Genomic DNA, 15,045 nt, shown 5'->3' on the forward strand with positions numbered 1-15,045 from the left:
AGGTCATGATCTCACAGTCTGTGAGTTCGAGCCCCGCATCAGGCTCTGTGCTGACAGCTCAGCGCCTGGAGCTTGCTTCGGATTCTGTGTCTCCTTCTCTCTCTGCCCCTCCACTGCTCATGCTCTGTCTCTCTCTGTCTTAAAAATAAATAAAAACATTGAAAAAATTTTAAAAAATGCCTGGTAAACACCACTGCGGAGTAAATAATTGTATGCCTGGCTTGCAACGAACTGCATCATATCGCCATTGTTACCCTAGGGTCTTCACTTTACTATATTCTTTGGGGGAATCTCCCCAACGGGTTCACAGAAGACTCTTCAACTCTTCTCTTTCACGTCTGCAAGGCTGGAGCAGAAACATGATGGGATTGGGAGGCAGGACATCTGAAATCTTGTGGGACCCTCAGCAATTTCCTTCCATTTCCTCTGCCTCAGTGAGAAGGTGAGTCTTAGCACTGATCGGAATATCATATATGCCGTTCATTTGATCATTTCACACATGGAGAAATGGAAGCTTGCAGGGGTTCAATAAACTTAAGATAGAGCCAGGACTGGAACACGTTGCCTCGACGTTGGGCCCGTGCTCTTAACTGTGTGCCACACTGCCTTTCACAGGATGAATGTTTGTTATAAAAGAAATGCTAAGAGAAACAAGGAGACAATAATCTAATTTTTTTCACTAAAAATGAAATGATGCAGAAAACCAGCATTTTCAGCCAGGTTATTTTCTTGAAAATGTAATGATCGTGTTCCTCTAGGCCCTGATCTTACCCTGGGTTTTTACACAATGCAGCAGAAGCAAGGTGCGGTCGGGCCACACCTGTCCGCAGCTGACTGCTGGGACAGTGTCCAGTGTAAACAGGTAGGCAAAAGAGGGAAGAGGATGTGAGATGGAACACAGCAGGTACGTGCTGCACTCCTTTTTAACATGTTAAAAATGGAGGCTTCTGGAGTCCAGAGGAAGGTCCCATCTGCCTGTGCTGCCGTGCGCTGCTCCTCAGTAGTGTAGGTGGAAGAGGTAATAGGGAAGCTTGACCTCCAGTGATGCCAGCAGATTGTGTTTACTTACGTACAACGCCCAGGCTTCTTAGATAATATATGAGGTAAACTGAGGACTTCTGGCAAAGCTGTTTCAGGAGGACTGAATTAGCTAGGAACTGACCTCCGTCCAGTAGATGCTTCCTCCTTTCTGGTGCCTGGAATGCAGACATACCAGATGGAGGTGCAGTGGTCATTCTGCGACCATGAAGCACCCTTGAGAAGGGAGGTCACTTTCTAAGGATGGTGGAGAAGAAAGATAGAAGTTGCTTAGGTCTTTAATGCTATCTTGGATGGGCCATCAACACCCGCCTGGTCTGTTGCCAGACTTGCTTTACCTGAGCAGAAAAAAATAAATAAATAAATAACTTTGACTTCCAATACTCTCACATGCAGCCAAACTAAAACTTCAGTGATACAGCTCTGTTCTCAAGGTTTGATACATTCACATCCCCGCAAACAGTGGTGGCTGACTTACTCTTTACTGGAGTTTGTTGAAAACAAAACAAAACAAAGCAAAACCGAAAAAAAAAAAAAAGCTCAGCCATTTTCACTTAAATCAGAAGCAAGGCATTACCAAAAACTACATTATGTGCAGAGTCATAAAAGGGATATGACTCATATGAAGAGACAAAAATCTGCTCTGGCCAAGATACTTCCAGAGCCTCCCAACATGGGATCCTTTTTGTCACAAATGTCCAGTTATCCTGACTCTGGCGTATGGTTTGTGAACAACACTAGGTGGGAAATCAAAACTAGCTTTAAGGGGGGGAAAGTGGCAGTGACCACATTCTCCTGACCCCAGAGAAGAATCTGGTTTATTTGCTTGGTTCAGTTTCTACAGGACTGTAAACAACTGAAAAGCTCAAGACGACCTTGGATACAGCTCCTTTAATGTCGAGCAAATAAGAAAAGGGTGGAGGTGTTATTCTGTGCCTGGAGTGAAATGGCAAGAGGTTTTGGGATGCCTGTCGGCTGTGCAAAACGATTTGCTATCACAAGAGGACAAGGAGTCATTAAAACTGGCCTTATCTTCCAAGAATTGGAGGGATCAAGAGAGGATCAATAATTTGAGGCTCAGATTATATATGGTTGTGAAACCTTGGGAGAGGTAATTTTTAAAATGGCAAATCGCAAGCTGACTCGTGTGTTTGCATGAAGGTGCTGACATTTGAAAAAAGCTTCATGGAACACTGCCAACATAAAGTGGATTAGGATAGAGAGTTAATTGGGCAAGTTGGAAATGTCTCTTAGTGAAAATATTTTTTAGCTACAATATAAAACCACTGATCTTTTTTTTTATCAACTGAAATAAAGCAAAATTTAAAAAAAAAAGCTAATATTTATTACATGCTGATTTTCTGCCCAACCTTGGCATGGTTTATGTTTATTATTTCGTTATTTAAACTTCTCTCTTATGTGAGATAAGCGCTCTAATAATTCCCATTTTACGTGGTAGGGGGGTGAGGAGAGGTCTGGCTAGTTTCCCCAAAAGTCACACAGCTAGATTCTGGAAAGGCTGGTTTGGAACTTGGATGCTAGGGAGTTTGATGAACAGCCTGTGTAGCCTCTGCTGTGAGCACAAGCACAAGGAGAGTGTTTCCACCCTTACAGACTATGCGTTCTTAGGTCCCTGGTGAGGTGTGGCACCTGCATGGTAACTAAAAGGTGGGTGTTGCTTGCTTCTAACACCTTGAGCCCTCTCTGTTCTCACAAAACACAAGTTGTGTCCTACTTGCTACTGATAGACTTCTTTCTGTCCTAATTTATCCTTTACCTTCCTTCCTCCCTCCTTCCTTCCTTCCCTCATTGCCTCCTTTCTTCTATACTTATTGAGCGCACACACACACACACACACACACATAGTCAAATATAGTCAATTATCAATATTCACAGTAGCTATGTTCTATACTCACCATGAACCCTGAATTAGCCAGTACTGAGCCATTGCTCTGTGGGGAAATACAGATTTAGTTTCCTGCAAGCCTCTGGTCATAACATTTTCGCCAACCGACCAATACATAATCTTGTTTTATGTACATTTTCATTTAAAGACATCTTTTTTTAATATACATTGTGGATACATTAATGTTGAACTCACAGCCAACAGCGCTTTAGCTCCCGCCTGAACGAAGCTGATCTAATACATGCATTTTCTCTGTAAAGCACGTCACAGCCTTCTTGCGCTTAGAAACTTTCCACCACATTTTAGCAGTATATTTGGAGGCCGCTTAAACAGTAAAATTCATCATCAAACATGCAAAATGGGGAAACATGCAGCATGAGTTACAGGTGAAAATGACACTTGCTTACAGAGTGAGAGCTGGAAAAGTCCAAGAGCTACAGTATAGGAAGAAGGCAACGGGTCCCCTTGTTTGACCTCAGGGGGAACGTGTGTGTCGTGTGTGTCACGTGCTCAATTTTTTTTTTTGCTGCTTTGCGCATGTCCATTACGGACCATGAAAGGGGCGTGGCTATTGATTTAATTTCAGTGAATAGGCAAACTTGCAAATACAGAATCCACAAATAATGAGAATCAACAGGGCTCTGTTCCAAGGGAATCCGGTGTGTCCTAAGCAAGTAGCAGAAACTGTCCCTTCTCCTCACCGATGATACAATATCTAGAAGAGGGAAGTGGTTACAATGAATAGGCACATAAACATAAAGAAAAATTCTTATTAGTACCATATTGTATTGCATTCCTTAATAGATTGATCAGTTGATTTATTCATCTGATTATTAATTTATGTAAAAGGACATCGCTGCATGTTTACTATATATCAAGCACTATGTTAAACGGTCAAATGTATTGTTTGATCTCCTTACCCCCTAAAAATGTCAACCTCTTGAGGACAAGGAGAGCTTCTTACACATTTTTAATGTGTAATAGATACAGATCTCATGAGTAGATAATTGTTTAATGGATTTGAGAGCAGGAGTCCACCAGGTTCTGCTATTTTCTTGGTAAAATAAGGAAGTTTGACTAGACAGTCCCCGTAGACCCATTGAAGTCTGCATCTATATGAATCACTCAATAAATATTTGCTGGATTGATTTATGGGAAATTCTCTCGTGGTGGTTTCAGATTAGAAATACACCATCAAACTCTGATACCTCAAGTAGAAAGGGCATGTATGAGCAGAGACAGAGTCAAATATTTGGCTCTGAAGACCAAACCTCTACGTTTGGCTGCTGTGGGGCACCATGACTGCAAGTAAATAATAAAAGATGCTATGTAAGCAGAGCAGGCAGTTCTCACAGTGAACATGAAAGCCCGGGAGCCACATTCTAGCACATTATGGGTAGTTTATGGAGCACATCAGTTCATAACGTGAGACAAATTGGCACTGGGGACTCCAATGGCTGCAGTCCAGGTGGACCACCAAGGAAGAAACATGAAGGAAATGCCAGCAAGAGAAGGTCTTAGCGTCCTTCCTCAGTGCTCCTTTAACAAAAGGTTTACACCCTCATCACTACAGAGTTTATGGCTCTTGAAATAAGACATGTGGACATTTGTTCATTCAATCTCTTATTCATTCATCGTTTCACAAACAAGGATTTGAGCCCTCAAAAAATGCCAGGCAGTGTGGCAGGCATGGGAGTTACAGGGGTGAGGGAAATTCTCTATGTCTCTGCACACATGGAGTTTAAAGTCTAGTTGGAAAGATCCACACTGAGAGAGAGCATGGTGTTACGGGAGCACAATCTGGGGGAATTAACCTTCTCCTGTGGAGCTTCCTTCTTGATGGGTGAGAGTCAAAACTGGCATGATAAGCAGATGGTATAAGGGTGGGGAGGACTGGTTGGGGGAAAAAAAACCCTAGTCACAGAAGGCATCTCTGTGAAGAGAGCACTTGACCCTGTAGAGAATTCAGAAGCAAGACTGGAGGCCAGAGAAGTAGTAGGATTTTGTGATGATGCTGGGGGAAAGAGGTGGAGTCCAAGGCCTCCAAAGTCTCCTAAGCAATGACAATAGAAAATACACATCTTACATTCACATACAGTAGGAAGCAGGGCGGTGGGGGGGATGAGGTGGGAGGGTACATGATCAGATTTACATCCTAAAGTGAGCTCTGCTATTACTGGGTGAATATAGATTGTGGCCAGGTCAAGTCAACGTATAAGTGGGAAAACCAGGCAAGGGCTGTCATCATAATCTGGGCAAAGGGTGTCTCTGCCTGACACTCAGAGGGCTGTTGAAAAGCTGGAGACATGCACTTGGATTCTTTTCAGGAGGTCAAGTTGGTAGGACTTGACAATGATTAGCTATAGGAGCGAGAAAGAGGGGAAAAAAGACAAAACTGCCCCTCAAGAGTCTATGTAGAGCAATTGGGTGATTTTTTTTCAGGAGGGATTATTCCTTACTGAGCTATGGTTCATGGGATAGAAAAGTCTTTTAGAAGGGACATCAGTGGTTGAGTTTTGAAATAATGGCTCCATTGGGATGGTGAGAAATCCATACAGAAATGCCACTAGAAACTGTTGGTGGGAGAGTTTTGGAGCTCAGGCAAGAGGTGTGGATTGAAGATGGAGATTAGGGTAAAAAAGAAGCCTTTGGAAAGCCTGTGATCCTCCAGAGAAGGGGGGTGAAAATCAAAGGAAAGAAGACAAATACAGAAGACTCTCCATTTTCAAGGGTTAGACAGGGAAAAAGACATGTTAAGAAACTGTGGAGAACTTTCCAGGGAGTGTGCTGGAAAACCAGGATCATATCATCTGCTTGCATGGAGACCTGTGACAACAAGAAATATATCTAAGTCTACGTTTTTTTGGGACAATGTCATGCAACAGTTTTACCTGCCACATAACCCAGAATTTCTAAATTAAAACTCTCAGCTTTGGTAACTAGAAGTGTGATACTTCTAAGTAAAACCAGATTATTTCTATATTATGGAGAATGGGCATATTATAATGTTCAGGTGCTGCCTTTTTATGGGGATGTGAGGAAGCTCTGAGATATAATTTCAGTTAGCATTTAATTTTTAGGAAGAACTTAAAGAGCTTTGGGAAGGTATTTCTGTCATGGCTGTCTATTGCTTCATTTTTCCATTTAACTCATTTTTTTTCTTACTTTCATTTATTTTACACTATTTTTTCTTCTACCAAATACTTTATATTTTTGTAACCCACTTAATACCATTTTTGAAGTGAGGTAGGATATATATTCATTATATGAAAATATTATCATATAATAACAATGTTTTTGACTATCACTGGGTTTATTACTATAGTCAGCTGAGAGAAAAAACAAATAAAAGAAACCCATAAAACTGTATTTCATGGAAAAATTTCCTTTGAAATTATTTAGGTTGTCTCATAGAACCCTTTATCATTCTGTCATCATTGTAAAATGGAATCACATGACTATAAATAACTCATTCTGGCTAGAAACTTGTAATATAATTTTACGATAGGTGCCTATTTATATCACTATTTATTATTTGCTGCGAAAATGTCATTTGAGCTAGACAAGACTCTAATACAATTGCTATGTGCAAATAGAATATAGTGATTGAAAATTCAAAAGCAAAAAAAAATATATAGGTAGCAGAGGGTTGCTTTGAGGGACACTATTCTGTTCCTGGCAAACTATCTGAGGCGAAAGAGTCAAGGGAATTGAAGATGATGTCACAAGGACCACTGGCATAGAGATCTACAGCTAAATCCCCCACATTTGAACAGGAATCCCTGTACCTTCTTTTTGTCTTATGGTAAAGGGGTAGGAGAGAGGAAGAGAGTAGGCGGGGGAGCACAGCAGTGATTCCAAAACTTTCCTTATTGTAGCTGTTCTTGAAAAACACTCCTATCGCAGCCAATATTCCTCTATCTATTGGGAAGCACTACCCCAGGTTCAATGACAGCAAAGGGTAATTGTTTTGAGAGCTATAGTGAGGGTATAATAGATCTGAAAGATTTCTTGAATCATTCTATATGAAGTTATGTGCTAAACTGTGAGAAACTTATCAACACAAAGAGGTGAGCTGTGTGTATGGTAGCTCTGGATCAGAGCATGTAGCAGTAAGTCGAACATGATGAGGACACCCAATGAACTTCTGTTCAAACTTCAATGCCCAGATATAGTTGCCCTTTCTCTGCAAAGACTTTCCCAACGTTCCCCAACTCCATAGTAATTTGTTCATCCCAGAAGCTAACACATGTGGGAGTTGAAGTGTTGACTAAAGGGTCATTTGTCCTTGGGCTTAAATTTAAACTGTGACATGATCTCCAAATGAATTACTTTGTATTGTCACAGAAATACACCAACAAGATTGAAAAGATACACTAATCACACATTTAGATTTTCACCATATTTCAATTCTAGTCCAAATTGTTTACTATTACCTTTATATTTTGTATTCTTAATATATCCTGAATTTATTTTGTAAATGGTACAATTATGTGACTTTACTTTTTTTTGTGATTTTGATTTAGCTTCTTCAATTTTTAATGTACTGAGAACCCAAAGACTCACACAGATGTGAACTTGGGCTCCTGTAGATTTTTGAAAGACCCTGATTAATTTATCTTTTATAAATTTTATTATCATATTTAATGATGCCGATTCTTAAACACCCCTTCAATACCCTCTGAACTTCAACATAGCAGGGTCTGTGACTTATAGTTAGTCTCCAACTTATGATGGTTTGATTTATGATTTTTCAACTTTATGATGGTGTGAAGCCATTCATTAGAAAGTATACTTGAAATTTAATATTCCGATCTTTTCCAAAAATAGTAATATACGGTATGATCCTCTCTCATGATTTCGGGCAACTTCAGAGAGCTGCAGCCCCCAATCAGCCGGCCATGTAATCATAAGGATAAGCAACTGATATGGTTACAACCATTCTGTTTATCACTTATGGCACAGTATTCAATAAATTGCATGAGATATGCAATACTTTATTACAAAATAGGCTTTGTGGTAGATAATTTTGCCCAACTGTTGGCTAATGTAAGAGTTCTGAGCACTTTTAATGTAGCCTAAGCTAAACGATGATTTTTGGTAGGTTGGGTGTATTTAACGCATTTTCAACTAAGCATATTGTCAACTTTTGATGGGTTTATCAGGATGTAACCTCACCATAACTCAGTGAAAATCTGTATTCATCTTGGCAGGAAAACTACTTGTCAAAGTGAACCGAAGTAACAGTGATTGTGTGGTGGTTCAACTATGATGTGCATAAGAAATACCTTGGAAAACTGTCAAGATCCATTATCCTGAGCCTTATATCCAGAAACTTGGATTCACCAGGATTTTTCTGGGATGGAAGGATTGCAATTTTAGTAAGGTCTCTAGGTTCCACTAACATGGTGATCTATGGGCTGTACTTTCTTAATTTAGACCTGGGTGTTAGATATACTTGACCCCTTATGCCAACGTTGATCAGTGGGTCGTGGTGCTCTCCAGGGAAGCTCTAAGAAGGGCTGCACCCAGGTTTCAGTGGAAAAGAATTCTAAGCAAGGGAAACCGACGGGGGGTCAGAGTGAATATTTGCTGTGTATTGTCAGCCTTTGTTGAAACCAAGAGGCAAGAAGAGAACACTTATTCCAAGTCTCCTACGAATCAGAACCTGTACTAGATATTCACCTACAAAGTCATTTGTTATCTCATCCCAGTCCAGTGAATCAGGCAAGAACAGAGAAGGTAGTTTGGCTGAGATCTCACAGGCAGGCAGTGGTGTTGGGATTTAACTGCTCCTAGTGATTAGTCCATGCCTTTTCTACTTCATAGAAAAATTGGGAAGCTTTGCAGTGACAAACTGATAACAAATTATTTTTGGACTAAGAACTCTGATATGCAAAATCAGGTTGACTAGGTACAATACTAGGCATTTTATAGCTTTCTTAATGAATTTGTCAAGGACTTGCCCTGTTATTATTCTGGTTGACTGATGAACTACCTGCCTGGGGCTGGATGTCTGAATTGATAGATGGTTTTGCCTGCAGCCTGTGCACTGTTAGGGCTCAAAGCACTTTTATGTTATTCTAAAAGTCAGTTTCAATGTAAAAAAAAAAATTAACATCTTTTCAAATATCCTGTGTCAACCTGTGTAATATAACTTTGAAAAATTAGACATTGAATTTGGCTATTTTGTGTTTTAATTCCTATAACAAAAGTATTTCAAAATATTTTTTAGAAAGTAAAGGTAACCTTTATGAGTATCTATGTGAACCCTATGAGCATGCTTAACATCATTTACTTGTGTTGTCTATTTGTTAGGCAAAGAAAATGAACAAAATATATTGAAAAATCAGTTTTATATTTGTTGGATCTACTTAACGGCTCAGGTAAAACTTGAAATAATGCAATAACAATGACAAATGCACATACGGATTCACACAAATAAACAAAATAATCAGACCAGCTTCTAAATATGGCACGGGATAGATTTCAATCAAGGGATAGATTTCAATCAAGGGATAGATTTCAATCATTCTCTGAAAGTCAGATGATAGACTTGCAGAAATATATTAATTCAACTGAATTACTTCATGCTAAGAATTATGCCAGGCATTGTGACTAATCAGTTATGTAAAGCATGATTTTCTGCCTTCACTGAGAGCATTACCTTGTATAGAAAATAAGTAAACTTATGGGTCACACTCTGTACTGGGGAACACAGAGGCTGAGATGCGGAGAATCTAGAGCAGATTTGGGGGTGTGGGAAGTCCCCAGTAGAGGTGATGCTTGGGTTGACAAGGAGAAAGGAAAGAACATTTGAAATAAACTGCCAGCATGTGAGAAAATGCAGAGGCATGAGAAGCAGGTCACATTGGCAAGGTCAAGAATGGAGGTGGTAAGGGTTGGAAAGTAAGGTTTAGGGATCAGTTAGGGACTCCCTGGATCACATAGCTGGGTGAGCACTGACTTCAAGTCCCTGGTCCTCTGTCTCTATGCATTTATAATTACATGGAGATTGAATGAAATGGCCTGATTCTATATTCACTCATTCAACAAATAGATATTGGAAATTTATGTACTAAGCACAGTTCTAAACACTTGGGATCTATCAGTGATTATAATAAGATTTATCAAGTCCTTTTTTTCAATGAGTTGATATTCTGGTGGGGACTTTACATATTAAATACACATAATATAAATCATATAGTATGCAAAAAAAAGTAGTAGGTGCATCATATAAAAGAAAAATAGAGCAAGAGGGAGAATGGTGCAGATCCTAATTTGAAAATGGTGGCCATGAAAAATAAGATGAACCAACCCAGCCTGATTTTAAGACTTACATGGCTACAGTAATCAGGTCAATGTGGTATTGACACAAAGACAGAAAATACATAGTGGAATGGAGTCCAGAAATAAACCCACACATAAATGGACAACTGGTTCTTGACATAGATGCAAAAGCAACTGAATGGAGAAAAGATTGTCTTTTCAACAGTGATGAAACATTCCATTATCTGTGTGCAAGAAAATAAAATCCATATTTGTACCATATTAAGGAAAATAAACTTCAAAATGTATAATATGCTTAAATCTAAAATTTAAAACTAAAAAAAAATTATATAATGAGAGGAAACTATGGTAACTTTGGAGCTACTAAACATTTCTTAGATATGATAACAAAATCATAATCCACAAAAGAAAAAAAATGATATATTAGATTTTATTATTTTTTTTAAACGTATGTTTCAAAAGACACTGCAAAAAGAATGATAAGCCAAGCTATAGACTGGGAGAAAATTTTGCAAATTAAGTACCTAGTGACCAGAACATATAAATAACTCTTAAAACTGAAAAATAAGAAATCAAATAATCCAACTATTTCATCAACGAAGACATGTGGCTACCATATAAGCAAAAATACTCAGCATCATTAGTCGCTGGGAAATGTACGTTGAACCCACAATAACAGTATACACATATTAGAAGGGCTACAATTAAAATGACTAAGGAGACCGAATGCTGTCAAAGATGTAGAGAAGTTGGAACTCATATGCTTCTGGGAATGTTGAAATGTGAAATGGTAAACCACTTCGGAGAACAGTATAGCAGTTTCTTAAAAAGGTAAACATCCATATACCATGTGATTCTGTGATTCCACTCTTAGGTATTTTCCTAAAAGGAGAGTAAGCCTATGTCCACAAGATGACTCACACACAAATGATTATAGCAGTGTTTTGTTTTTTTTTTTTTTTTCTGTTCTTGTTTTTGTAATACCCAAATTTCGGAAAGAATTCATATGTCTATCGACAGGTTCATGGATAAACAAGGTATGATATATTAACACAGTGGAATACTACACAGCAATATAAAGAAATTGATATACAATAACATGGACGAATCTCAAAATAATTAAGCTTGGTAAAAGCAGTTAGACAAAAAAAAGTAAATAATGTATGTTTCATTTATAGAAAATTCCAGAAAATGCAAATTAATTTATTGTTAAAGCAAAGTAGTGCTTGCCTGTGAGTGGAAAGGAAGATCAGGGAGGAGTGGAGGAGCTAAAAGATGAGATTAGAAAGGGCCGTGGGCAAACATTGGAGGTGGTAGATATGCTCTCTATTCTGTTTCTGGTGGTGATTTACCAGTTCTATTTGTATGACACGACATCTAATTGTACACTTAAATACATGCAGTTTATTCCATGCCAATTAGATCTTTATGAAAATGTCTGGGAAAAAAAAAAACTGGTCATGTGAGATTTCATTGAGAAGATGCCATTTGAGCAAATTCTTGGTGGAATGAAGGAATTCATTACTTGAATATTGGAGGGAAGAGCATTCCAGGCAAAGAGAACAGTAAAAGCAAAACACTAGGTTGGGTACTTGAAGACTAGAAAAGAATCTAAGCAGAGTGAGCAAGGATAGAGAATAGGATGTGAGATCATAAAAGTCATGAGACTTAGACAATCTTTCAGAGAACTTGGGGGGTTGTTCTCATGATGTTGGTTCTTTTTCTGAATAAAATGGGGATTCATTGCACATTATGAGTAGATTTCTTTCTCCCTTTCTTTCTTCTTTCTTTCTTTCTTTCTTTCTTTCTTTCTTTCTTTCTCTTTCTATCTTCTTTCTTTTTTCTTTCTTTCCTTCTTTATTTCTTCTTTCTTTTTTCTTTTCTTTTTTCTTTCTTTCTTTCTCTTTCTTTCTTTTTTCTTTCTTCCTTTCTTTCTATATTCTTTCTTTTTTCTTTCTTTCTTTCTTTCCTTCTTTATTTCTAACTTCTTTATTTTTCCTTTTCTTCTTTCTTTCTTTCTTTTTCTCTCTTTCTTGCTTTCTTTCTTCTTTCTTTCTTTCTTTCTTTCTTTCTTTCAGAAGAAAGCTTACATTATACAAGGACAGATCTAGCTGCTGTTCTGAATATAGAGTGTAGAGGGGCAAGAATTGAAGCTCAGAGACCAGTAAGAAGATACATTTAATAATTTAGAAGAGTGATGATAATGTCTAGCACTCGAGGGTAGTAATAAATATAGAAGGATGTGGCTGGCAAGATTAAATATATTTTTTGATAGACATTATAGATTTCCTGATAGAAATTTGGTTGAAAGATGAAAGAGAAAGCATGGTTGAGAATGACTCCACGGTTGTGTGTTTTTCTGTTTTGTTTTGTGTCGTTTCTGTTTTTGTTTGTTGTTTTACCTGAGCAACTGAAAATAAGGTGTTGCTATCAATTGAGATGTGGAAAGCTATAGGCAGAACAAGTTTGGGAATGGAGTACAGCAGAAAACCCAATCAACCAAGCCTCTGCCTTCATGGGATTTACATTTTTGAGTTGGAAATCAGGTGACAATCATAAATGTGTGCCTATTTCTAGACCTTGGGTTGATGAAAAGAAGAGTGTGAAAGAAGTTGTTTCTGGCATTATTTTCCATACAATGCAACCTTCTGGAGGACTCTTGGAAGATGACGAACTGAATGCATTTTCACCTTCTCCCCTTGGCAACCTGCCCATATGCCTGTCCTGAGTCAGGTCATCTAGGGGCGACTAAGAATGAGTAATTCTTTGGTTTGCTGACAACATGATGGGGAGAACTGGAGCAAAACGTTTTACACTTAGAGCAGATAAAGCCCAAGGAGCAGTGGAAAGCCTGAGAGCAAGAACCTGGGAAGAGCCTGCTCCACAGAGATCCAAGAAATGTTATGAACAAAATAAACATCTGCCTCATGTTAGTGTACTTTGTCTTTCGTGAGGTGGAGAAGAGGCTCATCTAGGTGGGCTGAGAACTGTTGCTCCTGAGGCTGGGGTTGTTCAAGAATACCAGGGAGCAGGGAGACTTCCTTTTGGGGTCTTAATAGGAGATTTTTTTGCGTACTTGTGCTATCCAATCCAGCCATGGGGATGTTTCATTACTACCGCTCAGAATAAATAGCAAACCCCAATAAACTCTACAAAGGATAGTTCCACCTTTAGGGGAGTCCACCTGTCAGAGAGAGGAACCTTTGCTCCAGCAGTTCAGGAAGAGAGGGAAATAGAATGTCTGCAGACAGTCAGGAACTTGAACAAACCAATAAGAGCATTTCACGATTTTTGTATGGTAAAAGTACTGGTTTTGCACAAAAATCATGAATAGGCAAATAGAAGGAAAGAACAATCGGCATCAAAATCTGAATATGGGACCTAGATAATCAAGTGAAAGAACTCTCTGTAAGAACACAGAAAAATCCCAAAGATATGGAAGTCGTAAAGGAAATTATAAGAGATACGAAGGACTTAAGATGCAAAGAGTAGGATTCCTCGATGACATCAAATAAACACACGGAGACCATGGAATAATCACATGCATTGTTGGAGAAAATTTTCTTGAGCTGGAAACATAACTGAGTCTTCAGAATGAAAGACATATTTAATGAAAAAAGATGCCATACCTAGATAGAGTCTAGTAAAACTCATACATTTTAAGAATAAAGATAAGAATGAATATACATCTCCAGGCATAAAATTTAGCTACAAAGGAGAGCAAGACCGTTTGATACATGGATAACTTATGTGAAAGAGTGACAAACAGAAGATGTTAGAATACTGATAAAGAAGAGCTAATACCTGTTAATCATATATCCATACCTCACTGGTAGAGGAAAGATATTTGTCTCTATTAAAAGATTCAGAGATTGCTACCTATTCAAACCATCGAATAAATTACCAAAGGAAGGACTTTGACCAAGCAACAGAGTTGGAACAGAGATCAAAGCTGTAGTCAATGAAAAGGAGGCAACAAGGCTAAGCAAGAATGTCTGGAAGAAACTGCTTTCTCAGGCAAGAAGTCTGAATACTTACCAAGTATTGCAAACGTCGTCATTTTGACACACACTGAATTCAGTAAGTGCAGAGTTTATACCAAGTTTCTTCACTGTGCCTTTGGTAGCCTTGACCAATGTTGGTTTCCTTTCTTTATGCTTAATAAACAACTTCTTTATCTAATTTAGAATACACATGGTATACATGATATATTAGGCATAGTTCTTAGCCCTTTAAAATCATTAGCCTACTTCTTCCTTACAACACTTCTCAGTTACACATATTATTGTTATCTCAAAGTTACAGATGAAGTGACTGAAGGGCAGAGAGAAATTGTCACACCGATCAAAGTTGTAGCTCTAAGTAAATGGCACAGCCAGAATTCCAGCCCAAACTGTCTGGCTCTGAAGTTCATGCTCATAACCACGCTAACGAAAGTCAGCATGAAGGAATCAAGGAATTTTTAAGGAAGGCTGAGAAATTGTGTTAGAAGTCCTCTTGGTTAAAAGTGGGACCAATTATCATTTTATAAATCTCCATATTGTACATAAGGAGGCTGAGGTTCAAAGACATTTGGCAACTTTCCAAATGCACTGAGCCGGAGCTGGTGGGGGAGAAACTCATGCCAGCATTATTTGACTCAAGATTCAAGCACGTAACTACATTTCATTCGTCTTTACTGTGAGATGGCCAGAACTATGCCAGTTAAAGACAGAAAATGTATATTCTGAGTCTGTTGGAAAGTAATACAAAGGAGTCAGGCAGACATTTGCCAAAATATCAATTAGAGACATTTTTTAAAAATGTTTATT

General features: G+C 38.4%; 1 long non-coding RNA gene across 1 annotated transcript; it reads left to right on the plus strand.

Annotated features, from left to right (window-relative positions):
• Window positions 1–267: 267 nt before the first annotated feature.
• Window positions 268–9,116, plus strand: LOC109269798 (uncharacterized). The gene is made up of 2 exons (XR_002081273.2): window positions 268–442; window positions 8,158–9,116. It is a non-coding gene; the product is annotated as an uncharacterized LOC109269798 (long non-coding RNA).
• Window positions 9,117–15,045: the final 5,929 nt, after the last annotated feature.

Source organism: Panthera pardus, unplaced genomic scaffold (assembly GCF_024362965.1).
Source record: "Panthera pardus isolate Hobbes unplaced genomic scaffold, ASM2436296v1 HiC_scaffold_13, whole genome shotgun sequence".
NCBI lineage: Eukaryota > Metazoa > Chordata > Mammalia > Carnivora > Felidae > Panthera > Panthera pardus.